At 35.9% G+C, this 19491-nt stretch overlaps 1 long non-coding RNA gene across 1 annotated transcript in view; it reads left to right on the top strand.

Annotated features, from left to right (window-relative positions):
- The window catches only part of LOC137640551 (uncharacterized), a 30381-nt gene extending 14743 nt beyond the window's left edge, over window positions 1–15638 (top strand). Inside the window, exons 2-3 of the long non-coding RNA XR_011044397.1 lie at window positions 14662–14801; window positions 15612–15638. This is a non-coding gene — a long non-coding RNA (uncharacterized lncRNA). The remainder of the gene's footprint in view (window positions 1–14661; window positions 14802–15611) is intronic.
- The last annotated feature ends 3853 nt before the right edge of the window (window positions 15639–19491 follow it).

Below are 19491 nucleotides of genomic sequence, written 5' to 3'. Positions count from 1 at the left end.
ACTTCACCAGAATTGGTCATGTGGACCAACACAGCTTCCTCCAGTGATGGAGATGTTTAACTCAGTTGTTTATATACAATAAAACTTAAAAACCACCAAGATGTGTTCAATAAACCATCTAAATACATCTGAAAACAACTCATACTCAAATGTGTGCTTAAGACAGTAGCACACCAATAAATGGTGGCAGCGCTTAAACTCAAAGACAGCGGTTATACTCTAAGAATTAGAGAAATATCTTCAAGACTTCAAAAATAAATAGCTGTAAAACCAGAGATATATCTTCAAGACTTCAACATAAAAGCTGTAATACCTGATAAAGATCTTCAAGAACTCAGAACTATCTACAAAAATCTACAATTTTGACTGAGTCCAACGAAAATGCTAACACCAACATATGTTAGTATACAAATAGAATCTTCAATCAACATCCTAGGAAACCCAAGGACTGGCATTCAACTATTGCAAAACATATCCAGGAAGACCTACATTCTACAAGAAACTAGAACGAGACATCGTTAACAAAACATCAAGAGAGAGAGAGAGAGAGACGACTCGACTACATATAAAGCTAAGTACAAAGATTTTGTATTCATTTCAGTTTGTGCAGTGAAGTGTAGTTATCACAAGTCGTTAGTCAAATATTACTGGGGTGAGTGAATTCCTAAACTTTGTTATAAGAAACTCCGAATTCTCATTTTGAATTTTTCTTTCTTTGTGCTAATTCCTTTCTCTTTCATAAACTCTTGGGGGGAAATGTATTGGGATTAGTAACATTGTTGGGGGAATTTTATTATACATATGCGTTTACGCAGTGGGCGTTTGTACTCATATAGATATTTTGATAGGATTGAAAGGGGTCAAAGAGATAGAAAAAAAAAGAATACAGCAGTCATGGCTCCTCCTGTCAGCCCTACCCCTGGACCTAGTGGTGTAGGCCAGGCTAATCCTCCTCCAATTGTGACGCTTGTAAATGCCAGGTCAGCAATCCTTCCTTTTCAAGGCCGTGTCAACGGGTTCTTGCCACAAAATGTGGAGTCATGGATTTCATCCGTTGATGCCCATTTAAATGCCAAACAAATCGTAGATCCTTTTGTACAATTACAAGAAGCTAAAAGTTTTATAGATTTTTCTAAGGGGGATGCGAGTGCGTATTTAAGAGGTGTTTCATTTCAGGAAGCAGTTACTTGGGATGATTTCAAAGTTAGGTTACACGCGATCTATGGGGGTGAAGAAGCTTTGGATGTAGTGTTAACGTTACGAAATACACTTAATCAAGCCACTATGAATCGGCTTAATGTTGTTGAGAGAGCAGCTCTCATAGCTGATAGGCTTAACGAATATCAGGACATTTTAGGTAATTCCACTTGGGTTACTAACGATAATATCTCCGTGAAAGATTTTTTACGATTAATGTATTTAACTTGCATGACACTTATGTTGCCTGAAGCTTTAGTGCGGTGCTTTGATAAGAAGTTAATGCCTGCAAGTACGGAATTGGATGTCTATAAACAGATAAAGAAGCACATGTCCAAGTGTCCAGATCTCGATCCCGTGTTAACTCAAGTTTTTGCTAAGAATGAAACAAAACCACAAACAGTGAACATAATTAATAATCCAGTAGCGGGAGTGACGTGTTACAACTGCAAACGTCAAGGTCACATAAGCGCAGACTGTAGAACGAAATTTTGTTCAGTTCACAACACAGGATCACATTCTTATAGTCAATGTTACGCGCGTAAGACACAACAATATCCTAGAAATACACAGTCAATTCCACAGTCAGTTCCATATGGAAATAAAAAGAAAAATCCTCATTTTAACAATAAGAAGAAACAACAAAATGTCAATGCAGTTCAGAGTCCGAAACAAACAAACACTTCTTCAAATATCGCTGAGCCTGGGCCGTCAAACCAGACCTCGCAAAGTCAGCCTAATTTTCAGAATGTGCAGAGCAAAGCAAATACCACATAGTTAACTCTAGAGGGGAAGAGAGTGATGTTGGGTCAAGGTCATTTATGTCAACATCAATAGTATTGAATAATCAATTTAATGTTTTATCAGATAATTGTGAGACAATAGATTTTCCTATGAAACACACGGCCGAATTAAGTAAAACAGTGCATGCTCCCGTAGATTTGCAACGAATTCATACAATAATAAGCCAAAATGAGTTACGGCCAACCTTATATGCTGTAAATTTAGAACACAAATCCTTTACGTTATTTTTTGACTCTGGTAGTCCACGTAATATTATGGATTTGAAGACGCATCATTTGTTGTTTTCGAACTTTCCGATTGAAAAATCAGGAATCAGACTTTCAGGTATAGGAAATAATGAATTAAACGTCATAGGCATAACTCATATTCAGTTCAGAGTCGGTAATCGCACGTTTGCCGATACATTTGTTGTTGTGAAAAACATTAATATGTATCCAGCTGTAATTATAGGATACCCATCTATGGGAAATCAAAACATTATCTTAGCTCCTGCAAAGCACGGCGTGTATATCAAAGGGAAATTCTATAAGTCTTCTAATACTTTAAAGTCTGTTTTGGATAATAAGGAGACGACAAATGTAACCGTAACGTACGTTGAAGAACCAATAACTTGTCTCACTAATAAAGAAATAATACACGCGACCCAGCAGAATTCTCGTTCACCCGTAATATCATCTTGCACGCAATATATCGAACCAAACATACCTTCGAATTTAATAGTGCAAATAAAGAAAACACTACCGGGATCTGAAATATTAATCCTTTCCGATACTTTGAAAACCAACGGATTGTCTGTCACACAAGCTATTTATACAGTAGGCTCACATCAGCAATGTAATATCGAAGTCTGTAATCATTTAAATAACACTTTAGTAATTCACAAAAATCAACATATCTTGGATGTAGAAGTTTATAAACATCGTATTCTTACCGTTGCTGAAATCAATCACTCTCAATCAGTTGCGGATGAATCCCTTTTACGATCTATTAAAAATAAAATCAGTAAGGACATTCAAGACGAAGAAATTCAGCAGAAAATTTTTGAACTTTTAAATAAATATACAGATGTCTTTTCCACTACGGATGGATCCTTAGGGAAAACAGATGTGATCGAGCATCAAATAAGGTTAAAAGACAAACAGAAAATTATATATGTACCCTCGTACAGACTCCCTATGAAATTCCAGAATGAAATAAATGATGAAGTAGGTAAAATGTTAGAGGAAGGAGTCATTAGAAAATCAAATAGCCCTTATAATTTTCCTTTAATAGTTGTACCGAAAAAAGATCGAACATGGCGTATCTGTGTCGACTTTCGTCGTCTAAACGAGGAAACGATCCCTGATCGATTCCCAGTGCCATGTACTGACGATATTTTGTCTTTGTTAGGTCAGAATAAATATTTTACCAGTTTGGACTTACTTAAAGGCTTTCACCAGATATCATTAGAAGAAGATAGTATCCCATACACAGCCTTCAGCACAGCCAGGGGACATTATGAATTTTTACGGATGCCTTTTGGTTTACGTTGTGCTCCTATAACATTTACAAGAATGATTAACATAGTGTTTGGAGACTTGTTAGGGGATATATTGCATGCCTATATGGATGATCTTGTAATCTTTTCCAACACCTTAGAAGAACATCTACGTAAGTTAGAACTAGTACTACAGAGATTAAGACAACATAACTTAAGGGTAAAGATTAGTAAGTGTGAATTTTTCAAAACAGAATTAGTATATTTGGGTTTCATGGTGTCAAGCCAAGGTCTTAAAGTAGTCCATGATAAGGTGTCGGCTATACGTAATTTTCCCATACCTACTAATGTCAAGGGAATACAGCAATTTCTGGGTTGTAGTGGATATTACAGGCGTTTTATACGCAACTATTCAATAATAGCCGCTCCTTTAACTGATCTTACGAAGAAGGGCGTAGATTTCATATGGTCTGAGCAACATCAACAGGCGTTTAATACTTTGAAAGATGAACTGTGTAGTTCTCCTATCTTAAAATTTCCTGACTTCGGTAAGGAATTCTTCATTGCAACAGACGCCTCAGACTTAGGAGTGGGAGGGGTATTGCTTCAGCAATATGATAAACAGTTTTTCCCGATAGCTTTCTATTCTCGAAAATTGAGAACTTCCGAAAGTAAATATGCAGTAATAGACAAGGAAGGACTAGCTATTGTTAATTCGCTAGTGCATTTTAAGTTCATAATTTACGGTTATCCCGTTAAGGTTCTTACTGACCATAAACCACTAACAGAGTTCTTTAAAGGCTTCAATCACAGCCCTAAACGAACTCGGTGGCATTTAATCATTCAAGATTTTGGCGCAAGAATCGGGTATTTACCTGGGAAAGCAAATATCATTGCGGATGCATTATCACGCAACCCCGTGTCATCTTGTACGGAGTCTTTAGCTGAATTAATAGATATATCAACATCCATGCCTATTGTAAAAACAATATCTGAACAAGAAGATTTAGGCTGGAGTGCTGAATTGTTACAGACTGAGCAAAGAAAAGATCAGAAAATAGAAACAATTATAAATGCTTTGAAAGGCAATCATAAAGAAAAAGAATATATAAAGTATAAGCAGCAGAATTATGTAATCAAAGATAATATTCTGTGTAGGACTGTGACAAGGAAAACCCGCAATACACCACATGTAACTAACGACCAGGTAGTAGTACCAAACTCACTTGTTTCCACTGTCCTGAATTGGTTGCATTCAAATCCATTACATGGACACCCTGGGTTCTCATTAATGTCACAGAAAGCCAAATCATTGTTTTATTGGCATACAATGCTTACAGATATAAAAAGACACATAGCTAATTGTCGCACATGTCAGGAAAACAAAGGGCATACGAAAACACCTGTTAGCTTAGGAACTTATCCTGTTCCCAATCAACCCTTTGAAAGAATACATTTAGATTTGTTAACAGGATTTTACGAGTCAGACAGAGGGAATAAGCACCTCTTAGTAATTATAGATGCTTTAACTCGATATACAGAACTAATAGCGCTTAAAACTAAAACTGCGATTGAATGCGCTAGGAAGTTTTACGAGTGTTACATTTGTAAACATGGAATTCCACACATGATAATCTCAGACTCGGGTGGTGAATTTAATAATCACTTTCTTACCTCATTGTGTGAATTCCTCAAAATAAAGATCAATACCATGATATATCACCCAGAGTCGAATGGGCTAGTGGAAAGAGCAAATAGGAAGATATTAAATATATTAAGGGTAACACTAGGGGGATCAGACCCCAACTGGGATATTGCAATACCGGCGGCACTGAGTACTCTGAATCATTCATATCATATATCAATTAAAATGTCACCGCATGAAGCATTGTATGGTACCCCAGTTAGAACACCTTTCCATGTATTAACGCCTACAACTAATCTATCAAATCCTTTAAAAGAATGTATAAATGCAAGTATAAGTCGATATGATATCCTTCGAAAGAATTTAGAAGAATCACAAATCATAATGAAAAGGAATCATGATAAAATAGCGAAACCAACTAAAACATATACCGTGGGTGATAACATCTATATTCAAATCAATGTCAGAAAAGGGCTCAACTATAAACTAACACCTAAGTTTGAAGGCCCATTTAACATTTTGGAAATATTAACGGCCAATAGGTTTAGAATTCAAAATGTAGCCCAACCCACGGATGAGAGAATAGTACCATTGTCTCACATAAGAAATTAAAAAGAAGTGAGGAAAAATTTTAATTTTAATTTAAAAGTTTTCTTTTTAATACAGGAGTAATTACATATATTTTTTCTCGTTACAGGTTTCCAAGATGAATTTTTTGTTGTTGGGAGTGATATTGTTCGCTCAGACATTTTTTTCGTATGGGATGAGTTCTAAGACTAAGAATATATATTTTAAATATGGAAATATAGTTGAAAGACAAGAAGACATTTTTATTACATCAACCAACGTAATTGTCGAAGTGCATATGCAAGCAATTTTTCTTCAAGAGAATGATGTCACTAGCTTAAGAACCGCCATTTCAAGGTTTTCTGCATCATTGGATGAGTTGCATAGGAGACATTTTCATTTGACTACTAAGAGTTTGCTTAGCTCAACATTAAAAGTTGCAGAGATGCTATCTGATGACTTAAAGAATAAGACTGGAGAGACAGGATCTTTGGCTTATGACCTTTTGATGTGGACTGTAGGACACGAACAAAAAGAAAGACGGAATCCGTTCATTTATGCTGCATTAAGCATCTTTGGGTCTGTTGCAAGTTTAGGTTTAGGACTTTCCAATCGTCTTAAAATTAGTAATCAAAATAAGAAAATTGAGTTCTTGACTCATAAAGATGAATTGATTATGTCAGAACTAAGGGATCAGTTAGCTTCAATCAATAAAATTATGGATTTGTTAAATGAACATTCAGATAATATCGTTCAAATTATGGAAGTACAGGATTTGTTAGCAACATTAACGTATTATGATTCAAAGATAGATCACATACATAACAGAATTGCACATTTCATTGAGAAATCCAAGGATTATGTAGAAGCTATCACGTTAGCAACTAAAGGTGTATTGTCGCCCCATTTGTTGCCTATACGTTACTTAAAATTAGTTCTGGAGAACACTAGGGATAAACTAGGCTATGTTCCTTTGTTAGACGAACATAGGTTAGAATTTTATTACAGCCTAATTACAGTAAACGTAGATAATAACAAGATTAGGATTACAATTCCCTTTGATTCTTCTGATGCCTGGCAATCTTACAGGATATCACCATTTCCGACTTTCATGACGAATCACTCAAATCCAGTAATATCCAGTTTGACAGGACACGTATTGATTTCCCCAGACAAGGAAACATATACGGTCATTAAAGACTTAAATCAATTAACTCACTGTTCAGACGCAATGGATAGAAAAATATGTACAGCTGACTCATTTGAATTCCGTAAAAACTTGATGGATTCATGCGAGTTAGGTATAGTGCTAGACGGTGCTCTCTCCCATACAAGTGAAAATTGTCTGGATAAGCTTTATCCCTTTGACAATAAGGAATTCAATTGCAGACTAAATAATGGCTCGTGGATACGATACGACAAGGACGGCTTCAATATATCATGCCCTGACGGATCCACATCATTTAACCACATCTTCGTCGCAGCAGATGGCTGTATCGGGACTTCCCCGAATTCCATGGTGACTGGCCTACGGACAATCATCAGAGAACGTGCTTACTTCGCGAACTTCACGTGGACCTCTACAACGCCCGCACTTCCTCTCCCCTATAAAGGAAGTGTGGCGAAACACTTAATGAAACTTACCGAAAAGGACCACCTGTCGCCGACTTACACAGAGATTCTTCAACCTATATTACTAGCAGGTTTATTTGGAACGGCGTTAATTTTTATCGCCGTGAACATCCTTGTTTGGCGTAGGTTACGGCACAGCAAGCAGCTACAAAGGAACGAGTTGAATAGCCCTGACAATACCCCTTACCTGATACAATTCAAAGCTGTATGAGTGGCCACCTCATTCGCTAAGGGAGTAATTTGTCAGGATGATGTTTGTATGAAAAGCTGACTAGTACGCTAGTAATATGTAATTAAAGAAATTCTCTACATTTGCATTGTTAAAAATACATTTAAAATAACATTTAAAAAAATAAATAAAATAAAAAAGGATATAAATCATTTTTTTCTCTCGGCATCTAATAAAAATATATAAGCCGGAATGTTAAAAAAGAAAAGAGAAAAAAAAAAAAAAAAAAAAAAATATAAGATATATAACAGAATCTATGGGCATCTAATAAAATGTATCAGCCCTATATATAAATATATATATATGTACGTACCAGGAATTCGTATTTGTGCACTGAATATTGAGTATCTTGTTTCTGACAAAGGTAACAATTATTCTTTATCAAGTTACCGAATCATTTGTAAGTCAGAATTTGTTTTGTTTTTTGGTACCATGTAATCATTTGCTAGCAATGTACCATATGTATGATCTTGGTTTTATCATGCATTTTTCTTTTTGCTTTGGTAATATCTTTTTTTGTATGCATTATTGTTATTAATTTTGATGTGCCTATTTGGACATTCGTCCTCAGTTGGATATAGCTAGTTTTGGACAATGAATGATACGTATGTCCAGTCACACCTAATAACCATGTTTCGGCTTGTTGTTAAATTTTTGTAAAAAAATTGAGATAGCTGGCCGAGCATATGTAATGATTAGAATAGTAATATTACATGTTTAAAACAAATGACGTAATATGTCATGTTGGTTGGAAGAGCTGGCCGTGAGATTTGCTATGGTCAACTCAAATTGTGTACAGGATGTAAGATGCTAAGTTGTCATTCTTTCTTAGTGTCAACACATTAACTCTTCGTGTGAAAGTTTGTGACGTCACCGGATGCAGGTGTCTTCCGATTCCGTCACGTGTCTAAAGTAAACCAAGCATACGATGTTTGGGATATCAGTAATTTGTTCAGTTCTTATCTAAACTTCACCAGAATTGGTCATGTGGACCAACACAGCTTCCTCCAGTGATGGAGATGTTTAACTCAGTTGTTTATATACAATAAAACTTAAAAACCACCAAGATGTGTTCAATAAACCATCTAAATACATCTGAAAACAACTCATACTCAAATGTGTGCTTAAGACAGTAGCACACCAATATAAATACTCTCTTTCAGTCCATTAGGCAGGGGGAACGTGGCCGGAAAGGAATATTGTTCACACACACACACACACACACACACACACATATATATATATATATATATATATATATATATATATAAATATATATATATATATATATATATATATATATATATATATATATATATATATATATTACAGTTTTTTACAGATGTTTTCCTGGAAGAAGCCCTAGGGGGCCTGTGGCTCCAGTATGGTACCCAGGACACAATGTGGGTGGTGGTGGCACGTGGTGTTTATCTGAGCTATATAATTGAATTTTTGATCCTGTGTTTTCCAAAATTATCAAGTCATGACTCAAACTGTGTCACTGTCTCTGAGTGTACCACCTCGTCCGGCAAATTGGTCCCAAACGTTAACCACACGGTTAGGGGAGGAGTATTTGCAACTGTTCAGCCTTGCTATTGTCTTGAATAATTTCTTATCATGGCCCCTTGTCACACTATCCTTCCTCATCCTGAAAAGACCCTCAGTACACTCCTTATCATATTTGTTGTTGGCGATCTTAAATGTTTCAATCTGATCTTCTCTCGATCTCCCGTGCGCTAATGATGGTAGATCTAATCTCTTAAGTCTCTCTTCATATGGCAGTTCCTTGAGACATGGCACCAGTTTCGATGCTCTCCTTTGCACATTTTCTATTGCGTTGCTATCCTTGATAAGATGTGGGCACCACACTTGGTTGGCATATTCTAGGTGTGGCCGTACCAAGGATGTGAAGAGAGGCTTAAATGTTGCCGGTTCCAGGTGTACAAATGTTCTCCTAATGAGGCCCACTATCTTATTTGCCTTCTCTATTTCCTCAGCCAGATGGTCAGCAAAAGTAAGTTTGTCGTCTATGACTACACCAATGTCTCTCTCCGTTCTGGTCTTGCTGATGTTGTTGTACATGATGTAGCCATTATCGTCTACTGAGGTGTTGCCAATTCTCATGTATTTCCTCTTCTCTGGATGGAAGAACAAAAGCCATTTCTCTGTCCATTTTCTAAGCTGGTCTAGGTCCCCCTGCAGTCTGTTGCAATCTTCCACATCCTGAATCCTCCTGAACACTTTAATGTCGTCAGCATACAAAAACACCTCGCTGCCGTGCTTAACCACTTCAGGTAGATCATTTATGAACAGAACAAACAGCAAAGGACCCAGTACCGAGCCCTGAGGTACTCCACTAATAACCTCTTCCCAATCTGATACCTCACCGGTCACTAAAACCCTCTGCCTTCTCCCTGTTAAGAAACCCTGGATCCAGTTCAGTAACTTCCCTTGGATATTATAGCTGGCAACTTTTTTCATCAGCCTTTTGTTTTTGTTTTTGTTTTTTGGGGTTTAAATCCAACCCTCCACTGAAGTCGAGTGAACTACTTCTCGGGCGGGCCCATATTAATCATCTAACGGAAGCATTTTCATTATAACTTATACAATTCTTTGATTGTAGCATCTTCCAAACCATATGATCTTGTGAAAAGTAATGTCTTTAGTTTCTTCTTAAATTCAATTGCTCCCTTTAGGTCCTTAATTTCAGTTGGCAGTTTATTATAATGTGTAGGCGCACAGTAGCTAAAAGCCCTTTCACCAAATTTACTATTTGTTCTTGGTTCAGATAGCCTATGTTTGTCACTCATGTGTGTTATGTTTCTAGTTCTAGTTCTAGTTTGTTCAGGCATTCTTTTAGATATTTTGGTTCATTTTGGTTTAGTAGTTAAACGTTAGTAAGAGTAGCTTGTATTCAATTCTCGCTTTTACCGGCAGCCAGTGTAATTTAATTAGTGCAGGGGTAACTCTTTCCCTATTGTGTAGTCCTTTTATTAATCTAGCGGCTCTGTTTTGTAGTCTCTGAATTTTCTTCAGCTAATAATTTGGTAATCCATAGAACAGTGAGTTGCAGTAATCATTTCTTGAAAATATGTGGTGATTAATGAGTATGGCCATAGATTTTTCATCTAAGTATTTACTAATAAATGCTATGTTTCTAATATGATAGTTAATATTTCTTACCATATTATTTATATGTTCATTCATTGTCAGTCTATCATCCATGATTACTCCAAGATTTCTGACAGATTTCTTTAGGTCAATGATCGATTGACCTATTTCAATTCTTTGGAAGCATTTGATTCTTTTTATATTTTTTTCATTTCCAAAAATAATACATTCACTTTTATCTTCATTGAGCTTGAGCTTTTTTTTGTTAACATCCAAGCCTTAATGTCATTCATTATTTCATGTATCTTTCTTTTAGCTTCATCAACTGATTCTATTGGGAAATAGAATTGTGTATCATCAGCGTATATTTTAAACTTAACTCTGTGAGTTTCAAGTATATTTGCCAGTTCAATCGTGTAAATTTCAAACAGGAGAGGACCTAGTACACTGCCTTGAGGCACCCCTTTGGTTAGTTTTCTTGTCTCAGATTCAACATTTGATATTACTACTTTAACTTTGCGGTTTTCAAGATAACTCACAAACCAGTCGTATGCTCGTTCTACGATGCCCACAGCTTTAAGGTCTTCCATCAGATATATATGTTCTACAGTATCAAATGCTGCACTTAGATCAAGCATCACAAGAATGCAACACTTGCCATTTGTTATAATTTCTGTTATGTCATTTTTAATCGCTAACACTGTTGTTTCTGTAGAGTAATTTTCTCTGTATGCAGATTGATCATCAGATATGGCATTAGATTTTTTTCAGATGTTTCCAGGTTTGTTCGTGTACAGCAGTTTCAATAATTTTTGAAAAATATGACAGATTTGATATTGGCTTATATGAACTTAAATTATCTGCATCACCTTTTCCTTTATACACAGGCTTGGTACATGCAACTTTTTCACAATCAGGGAAAACTGCCTGTGTTAGACTCATATTTACCATGTTTCGGTAGGTCTCTTGTAGTCTGGTGAAATTTTCTGCATCTTTTACATCATTAATTGGAAATGGGTCATTTCCGCAGTAGATTTTTTGTTTTACTTTCTTTATTATTCTCATATAATCACTCTGACTTAACTCTTTGAATACCCTTAGCTTACTTACACCTGTTGCTGATGTATTCCTTCGCTCTGTTGTGCCGATGTTGTGAAAACTGGAGCAGATTTGATTTATTTTTTCTTCAAAATAATCAATAAAATCATTTGCTAGGCATTTAGGATTATTAGTTATGTCAGGCAATACTATTTCTGTCTTTAGACCTAATAGTTTCTTTAGGTTCTTATGTATTTTCCGTGGGTCATTTTCATTGCACACTTTTTTATAATAGGCCTTTTTTAACTAAGATAAGGTATTTGTAGCGATTTCTAGCTGCTTTGTAATGTTGCCAGTTTTCATTATTTTTATTTCTTTTCCATTTATCCTCCATTTTTCTTTTTCTCTTTTTCTCTTCATGTAATTCATTATCAAACCAGTTCGATTTTTCTTTTATTGTGATTATTTTTGTTATTTCCGGGCACCTATTATTACAATTAGTTGCAAGTATAGTTTTACATCCATCAGTAATGCAATTTATACAGGATTGTCTCTCTACGAGGGTGTGATTCTCTTCACAGTTACAGACTGGTGTTATCCCTTTTATATCCTCTAGGCTTTGTTCAATGAATTCTTTTGGATCAAAGTTAGTCTTAATTCGGTATGTGATTTCCTTCTGTATTGCATTATTTTTTCTAACGTCTATTTCAAAAGACATCAACTTATGCATTGGGGATATAGAGCAGTCAGGTTCAATCTCCATATTTAGTATGATGTTGATTTGTTTACTATAACTAGATCTAGTACATGATTAGACTGAGCTGTTGGTTCAGACGCTATGTTTTCAAGTTCGTGGTTGTCAATCAATTCTCTAAATTCATTGACATATGGGTCTACTCTGTTATCAAGATGTAGGTTGAAATCACCACATATAACTATATTTCGATTATCGTTCAATGTATCTAGTAAGTTATTAAATTCATCTAGAAACATTCTTTTGCTTTTGCTCGGTGGTCTATAGAGTATAACTATTTGTAGATTTACATTTCGAGATAAAATTTTAATATTCATATATTCAAATGAATTAACTATGAGATGATTTCTTACTGTAACTTTATATGATTTCTTAATTAAGATTCCAATGCCACCACCTCTTTTGTCTTCTCTTGGTTCATGATAAAAGTTATAAGATTTAGGTGTCATTTCATTTCTTTTCGATCTGTCACTCACATTGCCACTCAACCAAGTTTCAGTTAATGAGCAAATATCCACATCTTGATCACTTACGACTTCCTTAATGATATGAGTTTTATTGCCAATGGATTGTATATTTATTAGATTACATGATATTTTTTTAATCGAAGCCATGGTCAGTATTGTTTCTGGCTCTAGTTATTTCTTGTTTATAAACTTCACAGTTTACTCTATCATAGAATTTATGTTTTGTGTCATCATAGTTCTTTCTCACACAATTTATGCATTTAACTTCAACAACACTGCAATGACCCGCTTTATGTTCTCCCGCGCACTTGGGGCACGACTGTTTATTCTTGCAATTTGCTGCACTATGCCCAAATTCCTGGCATTTGTAACACTATTAGGGCATGTAATGGTCGTAAACATTACATATTCTATATGTGGTACTAAGTTTATCTCCATTTTCATAGATTGCTTTACGTATCTTATGTGTACATTTTATAATATAGTGTTTGTTTATCCATTCTTGAATTCTCTTGCATTATGATAGTCAGATCATCATTTTCTACAATGTGTCTTTTTAGCCACTGGTTCTTAAGCTTTAGACTTTGAATAATATCATCATCATCTTCTGGTACATTTGTAAGTTTTATCTTCGGTTTAAGTTTTCCTTTTTCGGTAACAGTGATCTTGTTTACATTACCTTGTTCCAATTCTGATTTTGCCTGGTCCAGGTTCTGTTTATCTGCAAATATTATGATCAGGTGGCCATCTTTTGTTTCAGCACTTGGGCTTTTAAATTGGTCATAATTGTTTTCTTATTATTAACTGCTGAAACCTCATCAGTTGATTTTACAATCAATGTTTTCTTTGATTTCAGCTTTTCAGCATATGTACCAGTTAGATGCTTCCTATCTATGTCATCTTCATTCCTTTTCTTTTCATTTTTTAATTCTTTCATTTCATTTCTTAATTCTTGCATCTGATGTCTTGTTTCTTGCACTTTATTTCTCATTTCTGTCATGCTATCCTTCATTTCTTCTATTTTATTCATCAAGACCTGAACCAAATGATGGGACATTACAACTTCTTCATCCAATATTTTTCTTTGTATGTTTGCTGCATCCTCATTGAACTTATCAGTGCAATTCCTACACATGTAATAAATATGTTCATTACACAATAGCCTTCTGTGGGCTGGTGATAAATTTTCTATTAATCCAGAACATGCGTTTTCAAAATGATACCATTTTTGACATCTATCACAACAAATTGCATCATTGGCAACGACAGTCTTGCAGTGCTCACATAATTCAGCGTCATCAGATTCCACGGTGACCAACGATCCATTCGCCGATTCATCATTTCTTCCACAGGCACCTTCCTCAATATTGTCACTATCATATACTGATGTATTCTTCATTATCTGTAGAAATTCATTTGTTTCTTCTTCAACTGATTTTCCTGTTTCAGTTTTTTCATGAGGTTTCTTTCTAATTTTCTTAATGGCTCCTAACATTTTTGTAGTTTACACAATATTCAAGTCCAAATGAGTCGGGAACACCATAATTGGTAACTCTTACCTGTGTCCCAGTTGTAATCAACTATAGATTTGTAATTTTGCACTATTTAGTATTCCAATGACGTTGATTTCAATTTATATAACTTAATGATGTTAGAAATTATTAACTTAATGATGTTGGAAATTATTAACTTAACGATTTTTACTTTTAACTTGCCGCTATTGTTGTTAAATTTCAACAGAGCACTTCTTCAGCGGTGTGGTACGCGGTCAAAAGCCTTCATGAAGTCACAGTAAACCACATCTACTGCCATCCCCTCATCAAGTGCACACGTCCATTTATCCAACACTTTAATGAGCTGTAATGCTGTTGATCTCCCAGGTATAAATTCAAACTGTCTCTTGCTAAACATGTTGTTTTTCTTCATATGTGTTAATATTTCTTCTCTGAGTAGTGATTCCATAAGCTTACAAATGACACTTGTAAGGCTGACCGGTCTGTAATTTCCAGGATCTTTCTTATTTCCTTTTTTTGAATAAGGCAGTAATATGTGCAATTTTCCATTCCTCTGGTACCACACCCTCCTGTAGTGAGCTGTTGAACAATATCCTATGTGGTTCCAATAGTTCTTCCATCAGTTCCTTTACAATCCTTGGATGTATCCCATCTGGACCGGGTGATTTGTTCTTTTTGAGTTTCTGGATTACTCCTGCGTTTTATCTCTTCCCGTCGTTTCACGCGGAGAAGTTCTCTTCTGAATTTTTGTTCCTTTCAAGTTATTTTTTTGACACTGACACAATTATTAGAACCCCCCACATCATATATCTTCTGCAAGAACTCATTAATAGCTTCCTTCTCTGATGTTGCTCTCAGTCTTCCCTGCTTGAAACGGTTTGTTACTGCGCCTTTAAATCTTTTATTAATTCATCACATCTCTATCCATTATTTTCAAATCAGGTGGTACAACATTGTGCGTGTACTTTTCATAGTCTCAAAACCAGCATTCCTGTAACTGTCAACCCTTCTTTTAATTGTTTTCCCCCAAAGACAGCTGTAACGTTTTTTTCGGTTCCAAGAACCGAGATTTAAAGATTAGGTCACTTGAAAATACTGCATTTCTAGTATTGGCTTCCATGAATCCTGTATTTAAACAATTCAGTTCCTAACCCATTTCCATCATGAAAATTTCAGGTCAGGGGCAGAAAACAGGAGTGAATTTACGGTGCTACTATAGTGTGAGGTCTACCGCCATATGTCGCCTACCCAGTGGAGGGTGAGGTCTACCCCAAGGCCTTGGGTCTACCGCGTGACCAGAGTCCCAGAGCCCCGCACCTAACCATCGAACATGTGAACTGGCCAAATCCATCAAAAACGTGACCTGCCCATGTAAAGGGATGCAAATCGAGCTCCTAAATCAGTTTTTCCCTCGGCCTAAAAGAGATATCATCGATATCAGCATTCTACAGTGAACCACCAGCAATATCATGTGGATCCAGCGACAGGAGCACACACACAGGCAATTGAGCGAACGTGGTAGGACGCTAAAACGATGATTCTGAAGAGATTAATGCGAGGTGTTGGTCGTCAGCTGTTCCAGTTTCATCAATTTTGCTGGAAGGTGATGAGAAAATTCATTTTTAAGATAAATTAAGTGTTTATTGCTTAAACAAATGTTTGAAATGTGTTTTATCTATGAAGGACGAATGATTCAGCAGTAGACCTCACGCTATAGTAGCACCGAATTTACACTAGTCCTAAGGATCGGACAGTCGTAGAAGGTGGTGGTAAAGAGCAGTATTGGAGAGAACCTTGGCTGGTCTTTTTGGCCCTCTTCATTATAAGGGTTAGTGTGAAGGAACCTTGGCTGGTCTTTTTGGCCCTCTTCATTATAAGGGTTAGTGTGAAGGAAACTATCTCCCAAAAATAAGAAAATATTTCACAAACGGCAACTCTGGGGCTCCATAATATTACACATTCTTTGAACTGTAATGCCAATCATATTATCAATATACACAGGTTGGATACGGATATACAATAGTTTTTTTTTTTTTGGTCGAAATAAAACGTAGTTATAACACATTACTTTTATTTTTTTCCATGCTCATGACATCAATGAATTCGATTACAGAAGCGGCAGGCGCGCCGCCGCCGCAAAAAAAAAAAAAAAAAAAATAAATTAGAATATATATAATTATGGGTCCAGTGTTAAAGTTTGTTCGCTCTGGATTACCAGCGACTAGTTTGTATTTCTTGGGTGTCGGCGATCCTCTTGCGTCTCCGCAGTCTTTCCATAAGCCGGTCAGGTTAAAAATATGCACAGCAATCAGACTACCTGGAAAATAAGAAATATTTGTTTAATCGCAAAAGGTACAACGAAAAGTGTGATATGAAACAAACATGGGAATCATTATATTGGAATTAATATTGTCATAGACTACAGCAGAAATTTGAACGTTACTGAAAGGTCTGAGTTTTCAACTGTCAAAAAAAAAAAAAACCGATAAAAATCATGATATATACAAATCAAAGTAGCTACACTGATATTTTTAGTAGTCTTAACAAGGACAGAAGCCTTTATAAAAAGATAGGAACAAATGAACATACTAGTATGAGAAATTATCACGTAGGGGAACCCGACTCTACCCTGTTGAGTAGGGTTTCCCCTACGTGATATGACTAGGAAAGCAGTCCTTAAAGTCAACTTCCCCTACGTGATATGACTAGGAAAGCAGTCCTTAAAGTAAGTGGACTATATTAACCGATTACAATAGACACTTCCAAGATCATACAGTTTCGGCTGAAATATTGAGAAATTAATTACGAACAACGGGGAAACCAAAACTAAACATTTACTGTTTTTTGTTCATGTTCAGGCCTTAACTATCGAGTGAATTAAAAAAAATACAAAACTAATCACTGGGATGGGAAATTTACCAAACCAATTAAGTCACATTGGCTAACAAACATAAAACAGAATATTCAATGAATACAATATTCGATCAATTAAGCTGGCTCGTCAATGATGCCCAGTGCTCTAATCTTGACCATTCATTTTTTTTATGAGGAACTTGGTCAAAACGCTTTTGAAAGTCTAGGTATATATGATGTCTATTGCCCGGCTTTTGTCGCAAATGCTAAACATAAGGAAAACTTCAGAGAGAGAGAGAGAGAGAGAGAGAGAGAGAGAGAGAGAGAGAGAGAGAGAGAGAGAGAGAGAGAGAGAGAGAGACTTAAAATACTACCATGAAAACAAAAAAAGCTTTTCAAAAACACTAACAGTCAGAAATAAGTGGCATTGGGTCATTAACCCAAAATAACCTTCGACTGCGTACCAATTTCATACAGGAAATGACGTTGTAACCATCATTATTTTGACGTTTAAAGGCCTCTCATGAATGGCATAGGCAAGGGACACTGATATTGGCCTGGCAAGGAGAACAATGTCCCTGAGATTTGACCATATATACATATGATCAGCGCCCAAGACACTCTCCTCCCCCCCCCCCTTTAGGACCAGGGAGGGCCAAGCAATGGCTGCTGATGACTCGGCAAGTAGACCAATAAGCTCTCCAACCCCCCTCCATCCTTAGCTCACAAAGATGGTCAGGTTGCAGACACTAAAGGAACTAACGAGTTTCAGCGGGACTAATTCCAATCTGGTGATCCACCAGGCATGGATGTTGCCAACAGACCACCACAACCCTAAACGGAAAAAAAAATCACATACAATATCAAGAGCTGCTTCGCCAATAGTGTTTATATGAAACCTAAAAGGTAGGATCCTCAAACTCAATCAGGAATAAACGAAGGTAATTGAAGAAACTCCAGTTACTAGATTAACATAAGAACACAATAAATCATTTAAAAACTCCCTATACAATAAGCTCCCACGAGACATCCAAACCGGTGTCAATGACCTTAGATGTCAGGATGCCTGAAAACTTTAAATCAATCAAATCAACGAGACATCCGAAACTTTGAAGATATTAAGGCTTTCAAGAGGAAACTGAAGACTTTCCTGTTCTGTGAGTGCTTCGATGGTGTCGATTTAACTATAAACGAGCAATATACGGTGTGAAATGTTGAATGTTTTCAAACGAACATGATACAAAGACTGTGAAGGTCCTGTAGAGAGCAGTGTTCCCTTGCTGTATAGGAGCAGAAAAAGAGCCCATAAAGTAAAGTACCCTATATGAGGTTGGGTAGCAAACTTCCACCCCCTCAAGAAAAAATAAGATCAATAAACTTGAACCATTTCAGAAGTCTAGTTACGAGAGAGAATGGATAAATCATGACCACTCAAAAGAGCAGACTTTGAAAATTCTCATTACAGTTGAATTTCATAATGGTATCAATGCATGAAAAACTGTTCCTTAAAAATACGCTCAATTGTTGGCAGTTTTCAATAGGTTACGAGAGAGAGAGAGAGACTGACTAATAGAGACTTACTCAATATTGACCCCAAAACACCTTTTTTTTGTTTTGTTTAGTAGATGCAATGGAGACAACGAGACAACGATGACAACTTGATTACCAGAACAGAAGAGGGATTGTTCATAAACACTACATAGCTAAAAAAAAATTTCTTATGCATTACAAATCCACCATTGTCTAAAACAATTAATCAAATACCTCTACATCACGCAACGACGATATTTCAAATAGGGGGCTGGAATACCAATGGACTATTTGAATTTTTACATCCACATCAACCGTGCAAGAAAACTATCAAAATCGGGAATATCAACCCAGAAATATAAGTTCGAGGCTATTTCATTTTATTAAAAACATTATTATTATTATTATTATTATTATTATTATTATTATTATTATTATTATTATTATTATTATTACCAGCTAAGCTACAACAATAGTTGGAAAAACAAAATGCTATAAGCCCAAGGCTCCAACAGGGAAACAAGCCCGGTGAGGAAAGGAAATAAATAAACGATGTAAGAATTACTGAAGAATTAAAATGAAATACTTTAAAAACATTAACTATTAAAAGCTATTTCATATTAAAGATAAGACACACTTAAGTCAGGCTGTTCAACATAAAAACATTTGCTGC

This window comes from Palaemon carinicauda, chromosome 5 (assembly GCF_036898095.1).
Source record: "Palaemon carinicauda isolate YSFRI2023 chromosome 5, ASM3689809v2, whole genome shotgun sequence".
NCBI lineage: Eukaryota > Metazoa > Arthropoda > Malacostraca > Decapoda > Palaemonidae > Palaemon > Palaemon carinicauda.
Note: the sequence above shows the minus strand (reverse complement) of the source record. Positions and strands in the feature narration are given on the sequence as shown.